At 41.1% G+C, this 15,059-nt stretch overlaps 1 protein-coding gene across 6 annotated transcripts in view; it reads left to right on the forward strand.

Annotated features, from left to right (window-relative positions):
- Positions 1–15,059, forward strand: part of ADAT2 (adenosine deaminase tRNA specific 2) — a 79,835-nt gene that overhangs the window by 27,401 nt on the left and 37,375 nt on the right. Inside the window, exon 7 of one of the 6 annotated variants that reach the window (XR_009506255.1) lies at positions 5,260–5,278. The exons of the other annotated variants lie outside the window; for them this stretch is intronic. The gene's annotated coding sequence lies outside the window, so the exon portion shown is untranslated. Of the gene's footprint in view, positions 1–5,259; positions 5,279–15,059 lie in introns of those variants that run through there. 6 annotated transcript variants of the gene reach the window in all.

The raw sequence follows: 15,059 nt of genomic DNA on the forward strand, positions 1-15,059 counted from the left end.
CCTACTTCTTTCCGAGGAGGAGTCATTTTTCATTCTCTTTCTGATGTGAGTGATTTCATACTCATCCTGGAGTATGAGTGGTTTGGGGTAGGGGATTGCCAGGGGGCAAAGGTTCTGATCCTACTGTCACTGAGGAATCACACATCACTAGGCAAGATTTGAGTTGTGGGCACGGGGTGTGTCAGTAACAGACGCTAACATTTATTTACATTGAATGTGTGCCAGGCTCTATTCATATGTTACCTCAGTAATCCTCACATCAACCCTAAGAATCAGTACTGTTATCATCTCCGTTTTACATCAAGGAAACTGAGGCACAGAGAGGTTAAGTGACCTGTCCAGGGTCGCAGAGCACTAAGTGATTGTACCCGAATAGGCTTGTTTATGCCACAGGAACAGCCCTCACGTTTTAGTGGCTTAGAACAAAGCTTTGATTCTCTCGTGCTTTACTTCTTGTCCATCTCAGATCAGGCCAAGGGCTTAGGCCACCGTCTGGGACATCATCAGTCACAGTGGCAGGGAGATGAGCAAATGGCGAGCAGGGCTCTTGCTTTGGAGCAGGGCTTCCCACTCGAATGTGCGTGTGCATGGCCTGGGGAGCTTGTGAAGTACACATCGCGAATCAGGAGGTCTGGGGTGGGCCTGAGATTCTGCATTTCTAGCAAGCTTCCAGGTGAGTCCTATACTGCTGGACCGTGGGCCACTCGAGTAAGGAGGGCTTATTGACTTTTTTTTTTTTTTTAAAGATTGATTGATTGATTGATTGCTATGTTGGGTCTTCGTTTCTGTGCGAGGGCTTTCTATAGTTGCGGCAAGTGGGGGCCACTCTTCATCGCGGTGCGCGGGCCTCTCACTATCACGGCCTCTCCTGTTGCAGAGCACAGGCTCCAGACGCGCAGGCTCAGTAGTTGTGGCTCACGGGCCTAGTTGCTCCGCGACATGTGAGATCTTCCCAGACCAGGGCTCGAACCCGTGTCCCCTGCATTGGCAGGCAGATTCTCAACCACTGCACCACCAGGGAAGCCCGGGCTTACTGACTTTTGCCCAGAAGTGAATCATCACTTCTCACATAGGAATTAAAGTAAGTCACACAGACATGCCCAACTTCAAGGTGGCAGGAAATGTAAGGCACCATCTACCTCAGGAGGAGGAGAATGGGAGTATTTGTGAACAGCCCTAATGAAGAGCGAAAAAATGAGAAATTAGGATTTGAATTCAGGCAGGCTGTCTTCAGAGTGCGTGCTTTTTTTTTTTAAAAGGTTTCGGTTTTCACATTTATTTTCCTAGATTTTATTTTATTTTTTAACCATTTAAAAAAATTGAATTGTAGTTAATTTACAATGTTGTGTTACCTTCAGGTATACAGCAAAGTGATTCAGATATATCTATATATCTATATATATCTATTTTTATATCTATTCTTTTTCAGATTCTTCTCCATTATAGGTTATTACAAGATACTGAATATAGTTTCCTGTGCTATACAGTTGGTCCTTGTTGTTTATCTATTTTATATACAGAAGTACATGCTCTTAATCATCACTCCGTACGATCATAGGTGTGGGTCTGTTCGCTACGGAGAAAGGGCAGCACGGTGGTAGACAGCCAGTCAGGGTAGCCCTCGAGACTGATCAGTTGCTGTCAACTTGTGTGACAAGTGTCCGGTGTCCCAGGCAGCTTCGTGTCAAAGGCAGCAGTTCTCAACGTGGTGTCGCAACTCTGTGAAATGTTTCAGTCCATTTTTTTCTTAATAATGTGCTGACGTCTCTGAATTATTTATTTTTGTTCGATGCATACCTTAGAGCGGATTCAAGCCTTTCCCGATTATGCTGTCTCTCTCATCTAATATTGTGCCATGCTTTCTTGTTTTGGAGAAAGGGTGGGGTTAAAGCCAGCACTCAGGGAATGGTGCATGATCCTGGGAACGCCCACGGGTGTGTGCCCATACACCATTCATCATGTGTGTTCGCTGCAAAGTGCCAGAGTTGCTGGTCTGGAGGAGTCCTAGGCTTGTGGTCAGCACAGCAAACTCAGCTCCCAGCTGGTGGTAGCTGAGAAGCAGCTTCTCTGAGTCTGCAGCCACACCCGTTCCTAGACGCTTCCGAGATACTCCTTGACAGTTGGGAATTGTGGGAATGAATGGCGGATACCAGGCCCACGTTACAGTCTTCAAACGGAGAAGAGAGGCCTGAGTTCCTTACAGCACAGAGCCGAGTGAACGTCACGCCTCCTTTGACCTTCCAGAAAGCTCACAGAAAGCCCAGCTCTTATTTCCACCCCAGCCCACTTTGCAGTCTGTTCCCAGGCTGAAGTGTAGACAAACTCTTCAGAAACATCAGTTTCACCAAGGCCCTGTCTGCCTTATGGAAAACCTGACTTGCAGATGATACTTGGAATGAAATGATTGTCATTCCGCCATTAAAAAAAATCCTCCCAAAAAGGAGACAGAGGTACATTTCAGTTTTACACAATAATTAGAGATAAGATTTCAGAATTAACCCATTACACTAGTTGATTCAGTCAGCAATTTAGCTAAGCGTGAGGGAGAAAATGGGCCTTGACAGCTTTTCTCTTGGAAATCAAGTTAGCCATGTTGAACAATGCTTTCACCCCCGTCCACCTTCTCTGTCATTAATCATGGGACGAACTGGAGAAACCAGAGTTTCTCCAGAGACACTTTTGTCACGTAATGCATGTAGTTCAATTAAAATATGCAGATTAATGCAAAGTTAATAATTAAGGGCACATAAGAAACAAAGTCTTGCTATTTTTATTAATTACTTAGACTGAAACCTACAGTATGACTTTTTAAAATTAGTGGAACAGAATTCTACGGCTCAATCATTCCAATCCTAGTCCTAGAAGGTTCTACTAATGATCTTTCTTGGCTGTTAGTGCCCTTTGGAAAAAGACCTGTTCCTCCATCAGTAATCCTGACTTCACAGGAAAGTACTTTCAACTTTTAATCTAGTCTGAACTGGCATTGCTAGAAAGCCATTTCTTTCAATGACATTTCTATATTGGAGGCCTAAGTAACTTAAGGATGTCAGCTTGATTTTTGTATCAACAACGTCACCATCCTGATTCAAATGCTAAACAATTTCAGGAAGGATGAAATTTCTTCCTCACCTGAGAGGAAACCCATTTTCTTAGTGATGAGCTCTGCTGACACAACGGTCCGGGGAACCCAGTGTGCCTTCGGCACCTTTATTGGTGGATTTCCTCCTCAGGTAAGCCCGAGACTCCACACGGTGTTTTTTTTTTTATCCTAAGCCCATTTTATCAACTTCATCAACCTGAAGCATTACTTTACTCTTCCCTTCAAAGTCTTGGAGGCTCCATGAAATCTTTTCCAATGACTCCAGCCCACAATGACCATTTTCTTCAAATTCCTACTTAGTGTCACATAGCTTAATACTCAATTGGTGTCTAATTACAGTAATTAGATTGTAATCTCCTCAAAAGCAAGGATTTAGCCCGATGCTAGGCCCAGGGGCGGTTTCGGTCAATGCTTGCGGAGCAATGGATTTGCAGTTCTGGATGGTTTCCAGGCAGCAGGACAAAGGGGCGTGTTAGCACTGCCGAGAGAGCGCCACGTCGGCTGGCTGAGTGTGCCCTCCATCTCTGGGCGCTTTGGCGGATCACTGCCAGGCACCTGGGCCGCCCAGGTCGCGTGACTTAGACCCCTGGCGATTTCCTCCAGCTCTTCTCTTCTTATTCGGACTGGGGCTCGCAGTTTGCCATTTCCAGGTTTGAGAAGTCAGGAGGACAAAGCAGGAGAGGGGCAGAGAGGTAAACATTTTAGATCTGCTTTGCTAGTACCTAACCTTCCTGTGGATGCATCACAAATAAAACAAGGACACATTGCACATTTCAGAGCGAGGAAAATGTGGTGCAGAGATTGATTTATATAACTTTTTAAAATTTTTTGCTAGAGTAGTCCAGAAGCTGGATTAATATTTTAATCATATTCTCTTGAGAGGAAAAGGCAGCTGGTGAAATTGTTGAAGGTGACACGCCAATCTACATAGAAACCAAGTGTGGCTTGGAGACCACCATGGAAATAATAACTTCAGTCATTAAGTGGATAATGAAAGGAAGAAAGAAACCAGATAAGTTTTCCGGTTCAAGAAGTTATTTTTATTATAAACTAACCTTAGGGAGACCATAAGCTTTATTATTATTTTAACATTTAAATTCAAATACTGATGGATTTATCTTTTCACTGCTGATTACTCTTGGCAACAGCAGAGTTAGCAATGAGGGCTATAGAACATCTTTCATCTTTTTATTTTTAAGTTGCCATTTTAATTGTGTATATAAGCTCAGTTGTGCAGGCGAAGCATGGCAAGGAGCACACAGTGTCACAATTCGTGTCGGGTTTTTTTTGTTTTTTTTTAATTTTAGAATTATATTTTTATACAACAGGTTCTTAGTAGTTATCCACACAATTCATGTCTTGATACACGATTTCTCTCTCCCCATGAACTTGGCTTTCCAAGGCTGGAATTCTAACAGTTGGTACAAAGTCAATGGCATCCTGAAATCTAAAGGAAGAGGCCTTTTTCTCTCTCTTGCTCTCTTTTTTTTGTTTGTTTCCTTGCAGACCTGGATAATGCCAAATCTTTACAATGGTCTGTAGCTGGCAATAGCAATAAGCGTCTGGAATATGCTCTGGGAAATGGAATCTTTTGCTTGGTAACTGCCCTCAGATGGAAATTGATGTTTAGGTTATTACTGGGAATTTGTTTGTGCTTTTGAATTTTGTGGGATTAAGGCTGGTGCTGTGATATTCTCATTTGTTCTGTCGACCCTTAGGTATTTCAGAAAAGAGGGAAATGAGAGTCTTAGGGTTGAAATGATCAAACTTTGGAGGTGCTAAGACTCTATTCCAATTATACTGGCAGATGGCCCAGGGTGCAGATTCCACCCAAAGGCCCAAATACCATCTCTTCTGCCTGGAACTGAGTCAGTAGAAGGAAATAGGGTAGGGCAGAATTTTGGACTGAAATTTCTCTGTGGCAGCAACAGATTGAACTGATAATAGGAGAAAGTTTGTATTGTTAACTTTTACAAGGTGGCAGTCAATTTCAGGAATTTTACAGTGCTGGCGTATTATTTGGGCTATATTTTCATCTGGTGCTTTTTGTTCACCCTGCTTGGTTGGATAGCATAGCTGAGCAGGATCTAAGAGGAGAAAGAGAATGGGGGCTGACGGTGGCATTGGGGCTAATGTAATTAATGTCCTGATCTGTTCAGCAGCTTTTGGGGCTACAATAGAGAAGCATTCATAAAAACCGTGAAGGAATGAAGTAGCAACTCCTTGACTCCTGGATGATATGGAGGAAGAGAATTTAGGAGAGGATATGGAAGAAGTGCCTCCATGAAGGAGAGGGTAAGACTTTCTTTGGCTTCTGTCCTGATCTCCTTTTCCTAAGGAGGACAGTAACTCCCAGAGTAGACTATGGCTCCCATGGTTAATTTCACTGGATTAGTAAGAGAAACAGCCAAAAAAGGAAGAATGTTGGTGTCTAAAAGAGAGCAAGTCACTTGTCTATTCAAGCTACTGGTTGGTTAGGTGAAGAGCATTTGATTTGTCTTTGTGCTAATGGACAGAACTGCAGTGCAAAGTTCGAAGTCACTTTGGACTCTTTCTCATAGCTCTTACGAGAACTAGGTGAGATGGCTTGGGAGCCGCTGAGAAACATCACCCTTGGCATTCATCCAGGCCTTGTATCTTCTTCTCTCTCATGAGTGTGGCTTTTCCCCACCTTGGAGTATAAAATCTGAGGTTCAGTTTTTGTTCTGTACTTAGGATGGATATAGGTAGTTCAATACTAATGGGCTGTTTTGTATCCAGGCCAATTAGGCTCACCTGGCTTAGATAGCGGCGTTCTCTAGCGTAGTTAGAAATGGAGCTGACGGAACACAGACTCATCTGTTAGAATAACTAGTAATCGCTGATATTTACTGACTTCATTGTGTGCCAGGCACAGCTGTAAAGGCTTTGCAGCTATTATGGGATCCTCGCAGCAACCTGCGGTGGTTACTGTTTTTTTTCCCACTTAAGGAGTGAGTTAATGTATGCAGAGTTTAACGTGCTCAAGATGGCAAAGCTAGTAAGGGGCAGAACCAGAATTTAAACTCTAGAGCCACATTTCTTCACCATTATACTGAACTATTTCAAGAAGATTACCCAAATAGGAAAAGAACCAAAAGGATGAGGATTGTTCTTCCCTGCCCAGCCCTCCGCTGGAGCAAAACTCCGTAACTCTGGTTTATTCATGAGGCTAGCCTTTGGCTTCCCTCAGCAGGTCATGAATTTGAATGTCTGTCTGTACTCTGTGTGTGGTGTTTTGGTTTGGTTTTCTTTTGTATTTTTGAATCTTCTTTGTTTTGTATTTTTGAATCTTTACAAGGTAAATCTTATAGAAGGAAAAGAACTGTTTTACTTATAAGAACAGATCCCAGGATACTCACAAGCTTAAAAAATACAGCCGGACCATCTGCCTGGTTCTTTGCAAAAACTAGAAGTAAAATTGCATGATTTTGTAAAAACTTTTCAATGAGACAGGTCTTATTCAGGATCCGCAGATGAATTGCCAATGCCTTTGCATATTCTGTAATCCTTTCTCCAAAATAACAGTACCTATTATCACTTTTACTGTTATAATTATCATTCGGTTCTGTACTAAGTGATTTACACGTATCTTCTCACACTGACATGTATGTGATAGGTACTACCATCATGTATCAGTTTTCTGTTGTCACAGCAGTGTTATGTAACAAAACCCCACAAAACCTCAGTGGCATGCAAAAATAACTATTTATTGCTCATACACGTGGGTGATTGGCTAAAGAGATCTGCCAGTCTTGGCTGGATTGGCTCATGACATGTAGGATTTGGCTCACTGAAGGCTGATCTAGCCTGGCCTTGGCTGGGATAAATGGAGCAATCCAGCTCCTCCATTTGTATCTCCTCCTCCAATGGGCTGGGCTGGGCATGTTCTGTTGTGACTGGAGAGCTGCAAGCTCTGAACAAGCCTAATTGCATAAGTCCATTTCAACCTTCTTTGTGCAACATGTCTGTTAATATCTCAGACATATTGGTTAAAGCAAGTCATATAGTTAAATGTAAGGATGTTAAATAAGTCATTCCATCCCTGTAGAGAGCATTGGAAAACGGCAGGGCAAAAGGTAGATAAGAAATGATGAACAATTGGGCCCATTTTTGCAATCTAGGACATGTTCGCTTTTTCAGCTGGAGAACATGAGGCTTAGACAGTAAGTGTCTTACCTAGGGTCACATAGATATATTAAGTGACAGAGCTTGAATTTGAACCTGGGTTTGTCTTTTCTCAAAGCTGGAGCTCTTAATGATGTACTATAAATGCAAGCTTTAGAAACTAGATATGCCTCCAACTCCTTTCCAGATATAAGCCATCATTTAACTCCCTCATTATGCCTCTTAACCAATGAAGACAAAATGCAGCTGTTGATATTATATCATGAAAATGCGGTGAGGAGTAATTAATGTTAGTAAATTCTCTGAAAAAGTGCTAGGTATTATGATCAAAGAAACACACAGACTTTTAAATCACTGCCTGACCTCATTTTACATTGTGTAGTCTTTCAGATCTCTCTTACCTGCCATAGTTTAGAAATGTACTGAGTATAACATTTCTTAATATTCTCACTCCTCTCTGCCTCAAATCATCCTAGCAATGCCCCAATCTGCCTATACTAGCAGTAATTATACATGAAAGTTATACCCTATACAAATTGCTTTTACAAAAATGACAGTAATATCTTTAAGATTGTCCAGAAAGTTGTATGTTTTAACAGTTGATAAATGTGGACTCTTAGCTGATAGAATATTTAGTCTTTATATCAACTGCCTTTTCTTTTTTTTTTTTAAATAAATTTATTTATTTATTTTTGGCTGCATTGGGTCTTTGTTGCTGCATGTGGGCTTTTCTCTAGTTGTGGCGAGCGGGGGGTACTCTTTGTTGCGGTGCGCGGGCTTCTCATTGCGGCGGCTTCTGTTGTTGAGGAGCACAGGCTCTAGGCATGTGAGCTTCAGTAGTTGTGGCGCTCGAGCTCAGTAGTTGTGGGCTCTAGAGTGCAGGTTCAGTAGTTGTGGCGCACGGGCTTAGTTGCTCTGCAGCATGTGGAATCTTCGCGGACCAGGGCTCGAACCCGTGTCCCCTGCATTGGCAGGCAGATTCTTAACCACTGCGCCACCAGGGAAGTCCTCAACTGCCCTTTCAACAGATGTGTCCTAGCCTAGTTTTGCTTTGTAACTTGCAGCTACTGTTGTTATTCCTTTTATTAAGTCAATTTCATGGCACATGTTTTGAAGAAAGTTGAAAAATTTTATATACTTCTGTTGACCCTAAAAGCAAAACAGCAGAACGGTACATTCAAGCATGTGGCTTGCCAACAATGCATTTCTAAAAAAGTAATTTCATGGTGTACCCTTTGGCTCTTGGTCTCTGGTCTTGTCCTGGACCATTGACAATATAACAAAGACAACTTCCTGCTTCTCAGAAAAAGGAATTTTTTATAGAGCTCTGAGGACCACTGAGGGTCCATCAGGGTCTTTGTGAATGTCCTGTGGATCAGTAAGGTTTTGGGGATCACCTTGGAAATTCAGATTTAGGAAGGGAGAATATAAAGAAAAGGGAAAATTTGGAGAGAGGTGATACTGTGAAGATGAAGGGACATTGGTTCTGGAATGAGGGGAAAAAACAAGGCTGATAAGTTTCAATCAACATACAAATGATTGGGGGAGACTGAGAAATTCAATTCAGATTCTTTGTGAACATAATAATTTGGGGAACTTGAGTATGGGCTGTATCTCTGCATTCTAGCACTTACCACATATATGACACTCCCCTGCTCTCCCACAAGACCACTTAGGGCAGGGACTGTCACTATGTCTTGAGTGGTGTAATCACAGGATAGACCAATGCATTGCACTTAGCACGCACTACATAAATATTTGTTAATCAAATGTCCCAGAACCAGCTAATACTTCTGTTGTTTTCCTCTAGCAAGAACTCAAAAACTGCCTTTATCTTGTGTAACAAAAGAATAACCCATGAGTTGGATGTAACGTGGGAATTAAATAAAACATAATACCACAATTTATTTAATTGTGTCTGAAGGAAATGTTTCTCATTGTGGTAGACAGAAGGAAGGAACATCACTGTAAGTCAGGGGACCTGTCTTCTCCTTGTTGCTCTGGTTTTGATCTTGGTCACATGATCCATCAGAAGCTTTCCCATTTATATTTGAAAGTTTTTCAGAATTATAAGTGCCAAATTGACACTAGGTACTATCATTATATAAGACACAAGTTAAACTGGAAAGAAGAACTCCAGATATAGGAGCCATGTCTTTTGTCTTTTTCATCTTGCACAGGACTCCAGTGTCTAACTTGGTGCATGGTCAATAGCTGACACTTGGGATGTGTTTATGGAATTAACAAATGATCCTAAACTGTAACATAGAATCATAAAGATGATCTCAGATAATTATTCTTGTCTCTTTGTTTATAGATTGAGATTTTCATATATGATTATTCATGCAGTTGAATTGTTAAAAACTTATGTAAGATATATAAAGTTGTAAGGCAGAATTTCTGCCCTCAAGAAACTTCCTGTCTCATTGGCACACAAGACTTAATTAGCTCCTCTTCCCTCAAATTAAACAGTAATAAAAGGCAATGGGAAAATCCTAGTTAAGTATATTTGGATGTAGGGAGAAACATTTACTCTTGTCAACTTAAGAGAAAAAAAAGCATGGCTCGCAGAAATGAAGGAAATGTGGAAGAGTCACAACCCGGAAGATCAGATCCTACACCTCCCAGGATCTAGGGGGTGGGGCTAGGACACAGGCGCAGCAGGACCTTACAGCTGGGATGGTTTAGTTCTATCCACTTTCTCCTGTCGTTCCATTCAGGATTCATGTTCCTGGGAGAGAGAATCCCGTTGGCATGATTAGGGATACATGCTCACTCCTTGGCCAAGAAAGAGCCGCTGGGCAAGAATGCATAAAGTGGGAACCATGTAGTTTCCCAAAGGATAATTTGGGTGCATCTCTGAGATGCAGTGCATCCTACTGGCAGTATTACAAGAGTTCAGAGAAGGGGGATTCTGGTGAGACTTCACAGATGAAAAGGGGTTCAAGCTGGACCTTTAAGGATGGGTGAGAATGACACAAATGAAGAGGAGGGAAGATTTCAGGTGGGGCCGCAAGAGGGGCAAAGGTTCAGAGTTAGGATTGACGCTGCGTGTTCACCAAAGTTAGACATGGCAGAGACAGAGAAAACAGAAGTTAGTAAAAAGTCCTTGGATTTGTCTCAGTAGAGAAGTGAGGACAGATACCAGGTTTAAAGGATAAATCAATGATTTGGGCAGGGAAACATAAGTGTAGAGCTATCCGAATAGAAGATATTCCCGGAAAGTATAAGGGAAGCCTATGTAGTTTTGAAAGAAAATCAGAAAAATAAATGATACACTGGGAGGAGCTTCTGGGTATGAGATTGAGAATCCAAGTGAAGGGGTAAGTCATGAAGAAGGAGAGAGTCACCACTTGTCCAGAGGCTGGAGGATAGGCAGGGGCTGGGTGAGGGTGGAGCTATCAGCACAACAGTTTAGATGACACTTGTTCTAAACAGAACAGATCTTAGCCACATCAGGTAGAGGTCACTACTGAGTGAAGGGAGCCGTGCTGGATGAGGATTCAAAGATGAAGATGCTTTGGAATATCCAATATGGTTAGAGTTCTCAGAAATCAAAAAGGGGTCAGTGAGAGATCACAGACAATATCTCTGCCTCCGTTAAGGTTAGCATGAATTTGAGTTGCATTTCCAAATGACTGGATAGAAACTATTTTGGGTTAATATTCAAAAGCTAGGGTTTCCAAAACTTTGGAGTTGATTTTAAAGATAAGAAAACTTATTCAGGAATGTAGCCTTTGTTCCTAAACTTAAAGGATTATTGGAAATATTTGGAAGACAGCAGATTGACATATTTTGTTTGTGATGGTTTCCTTTGTTTATATAGGGAATAGTTGCCACAGAAGTCTCTTGGTCTCATATCTTTTTCATAAAATAAATGAATCACTAGAAACACCAGACATTTTAGTGTTTGACTTAGCACTGAAATAGCACCAAATAGAATCTGTTTAGCCATTTTCAGCCATCTTCTATGCTTGCCCATTATTTATGCTGGAGTTATCTCAAAAAATGGATTATAGGAGAAAGCATGAACCTACAAGCAATCCTTAACCTCAAATATTTGATCTATGTCATCACATTTAAGTCATTCAGAATCTGCTTAGAAAAGACAACTAGGGAGTTTGGCTTCTCTTCACCCCTTTGAAAGAGTCAGCATTAAGACTTATTAGTGAGCCAGATTCTCCCCATGCCCAAGTCACCCTGTGGTGGCCCTTTCCCCAACTGCTTAAGGCAATGCACAAATAATTGCTTTATGTCATAGATCTGGTTTTACAGAATTAAAAGTAAACCAAAATCTATCTGCTCCCAAAGAAGTCTATGAATCATGTTTTGATAAAAAATAATCACCTTTTTTAAAAAAATTTTTATTTATTTATTTATGGCTGTGTTGGGTCTTCGTTTCTGTGCGAGGGCTTTCTCTAGTTGTGGCAAGCGGGGGCCACTCTTTATCGCGGTGCGCGGGCCTCTCACTATCGCAGCCTTTCTTGTTGCGGAGCACAGGCTCCAGACACACAGGCTCAGTAATTGTGGCTCATGGGCCTAGCTGCTCTGCGGCATGTGGGATCTTCCCAGACCAGGGCTCGAACCCGTGTCCCCTGCATTAGCAGGCAGATTCTCAACCACTGCGCCACCAGGGAAGCCCAATCACCTTTTATTTAACCATTTTTCAGTTTAAAAAATGTATCTACCTGGTCTTAAAGGGGCCCTTTAGTATACTGTGTATAATTCTTCACAAGGCATAACCTAGTCATTAATATGGCTAATCCTAACAACCACAGTCACAACCACTGGGACTCCTATTGATTGAGTTTGAACTAAGTTCCTTACAAATATTGTCTATTGAATATAGGTAATCATAATGTAGATTGGACTATAGATAATCATAATCATATGAAGTAGGTATTATTATGATGACCCATTTATGTAAATGTGTAATGAGGACAGTGAGGCTTAGGAAGACTAGGTAACTAGCCTGGTATCACACAATTAGTGACTAACAGGGCCAGACTTGAGCATACATCTGGATGGTTCCAAAGCCTACCCTTTCACCATGCATTATAGTTTCTTTACTTAATAAATGCCTCTGTATGTGACGTTATGCTAAGTTCTTCACCAGAAACCGGTACCCTTACTTGTTTGTCTTTAATATTTTTTAATTAAAAAATTTAAAAATTTTCCTTTTAAGTTAATTTTAAACTTAAAAAACTTGTACAAGCGGTACAAAAATCCCTGTATATCCAGATTCCTCAAAAGTTAATCTTAAAAAAAAAAGTTAATCTTACATAATAGAGTATAATGCTCAAAATCAGGAAATTAACATTAATACCATTCTATTATATTATCTACAGAACTTATTCACATTTCACCAGTTTTCCAACTACTGTCCAGGACCTAAACCAGGATGACATATTGCATTTAGTTGTCACGTCTCCTTGATTTCCTTCAGGGCCAGCCCTACGCTCGTGTGACCCTGGGAGTGAGTGCTTCTGCAGATTTTGCACCCGAGGGGCTTTGCTTGCTTCACTCCAGTCCCTTTAGTCTAGAACAGCTCTTCAGTCTTTCTTTGCCTTTCACAGCCTTAACCCTTTAAAAAAAGTACTCGCCAGTTATTTCTGCAGAATGTTCCTTGATTTGTGTTTGTCTGCTGTTTCTTCATGAATAAATTTGCATTGTGGGTTAACTATACAACATAACTATAGAAGTTATGTTGTGTCCTTCTTGGTGCATTGTACCAAGTGGCATGTGATGTTGATTTGTCACGTCGCTTGTGATACTACCTTTGATCATTTGGTTAAGGTAGTACCTGCTAGATTTCCCTACTATAAACTATTTTTCCTTTGCCATTAATAAGTATTTTGCAGGGGAGCTACTTTGAGACTATGTAAATATCCTGTTTCTCATAATACTTTTGCCACTAATTTTATCATTTATTGATCACTCTTGTCTAAAACAGTGATTATTATAGTGTTTGAAAATGGTGACATTCTTTTTCCATCATTACTTCTACATCTATTAATTGGAATTTTATTGTAAGGAAGAGCTTTTTCTTCTTCCCTGTTTATTCAGTTATTTGTTTATATTAGAATGGACTGATGGATTCTGTGTTTTACAGTCTATTACTGTCATTATTTATTTTGTTTGTTCAAATTTGGCCAAAAAACCCCCTTCGAGTTGGCTCCTGGATCCTTTTGATGTGTTCCCATCATTTTGTTTTAAGCACTTACTTTCTGGCATCACAGGTTTTCCCAGGCCCATCTTGTACTTTCACTGCCGAGCCATGACATGAGCCATTTCTCCAAGGAGCCCTGGTTCATTCTGTTGGAGCATGGTATTCAGAAACCAAGATCTGGGCATTAGGTGTACTTACTGCTGCTGGAGTATCATTGCTTCTAGTTTCTCTCAGAGGAGAGAGCTAGAAACATATGTGCATATACACATGTTTATATCTATTTGTATATCTATCTTTCTTTATATATAATAAAAACCATTATTTCATAGTGATACCTCCAATTCCATTCGAATACCACAAGGTTTATCCTGAATGCTCTTTACTTGTAACCCCTTTCTCTGACAACGATAAAACAGGCTCTCATTAGCCACAATTTTTTCATTTATTTACTTAATACTAGAATTCACAGGAAGTAATTTCCCATACCCCTGTATGTACATTTGTGCATGGTTCATTTTATCTTTAGTTTTAGTGCACATAGTAAAAATACTGTTTTTCAAAGTAACTGAGGTTTGTTCCTTTTTCTCCTTCACTTTCTGTATGGTTGTGTTATTCATTTGTTATTATACAGTTAGGTTTATTTCTTTGTTTGCCTTCTCTACCAGTTACCAGTTTATTGCCCTTCATCTCCAAATTCACCCTTCATTACTTACTCTGCAAAAATGGAGATGGATCCTTTAAGTATTTCTTTTTTGCAATAAGCACAATGTTATAATTTGCCAGTGAAGGGCACTACAGGGACACTGTAGAGGAAGGGATTTCTCTTCCTGGTTCCACTGTGCTGCTGTTTTGTTATCTTCTCACTCCTATCACTTGGCTACCAGCGGTGTGTGGAAAAATCCAGGGCTGCTTGTCCGGACCACAGTGTCCCTTGGTGAGCTCACTGCCTTGACCCTGGTCCAGTGACCACCTCACTGTGGCCGTCCCAGCACGGACATCACACACTCTGGGCCTCGTGCTGCTCTGCTGATGAATGGGCTTCCAGTGTCCCAACTCCTTCTGTGTGCCAGTCTGCTAGTCTTGGCCACTTGGACCCCAGAGGAGTGCTTTTGGTTTGCTGGCCAGCTGCATTTCCTTCCTGAAAGCTTTGGCTTGCCTGTACCACAGAGGGTTATTTCCTGTTTATCTGGTGACTGTGGAGCTGCTCTGGCCCAGGAAATCCACTAATTTTTAGCCTTCACTGAAACCAATGAGGTCTGAATCTCATCCTCAGGGAGGAGCGCCTTCCAAGTTTGTTCATTCCTTATACTCTCTCTCTCTCTGTTAGAGTATTTTTTAGAGTACTGCTTACACCTTTACAGTTACTCCCATGTTATAGTTTACATTAAATTTCCCTGTTTGAATTACTGCATGATTTATACCTCCTGATTGGATTCATACATATTTCATTTGGTTTCCCTTTCCCATCCTTGTTGATTTTGTCTATCTATATGCCTTGAGTAAGTGAATCACTACTATCGTTGCCAAAAGTCAGAACTATTTAAAAAGGGTTGCTCAGAAGAGTCAATCCCCGCCCCCATCAGTCGATTCTACCCTCTTCTCATTTCCCCCATCCTTTACAACCCATTCCACCTGCTCCTTGTA

This window comes from Balaenoptera ricei, chromosome 12, assembly GCF_028023285.1.
Source record: "Balaenoptera ricei isolate mBalRic1 chromosome 12, mBalRic1.hap2, whole genome shotgun sequence".
NCBI classification, from domain to species: Eukaryota; Metazoa; Chordata; class Mammalia; order Artiodactyla; family Balaenopteridae; genus Balaenoptera; species Balaenoptera ricei.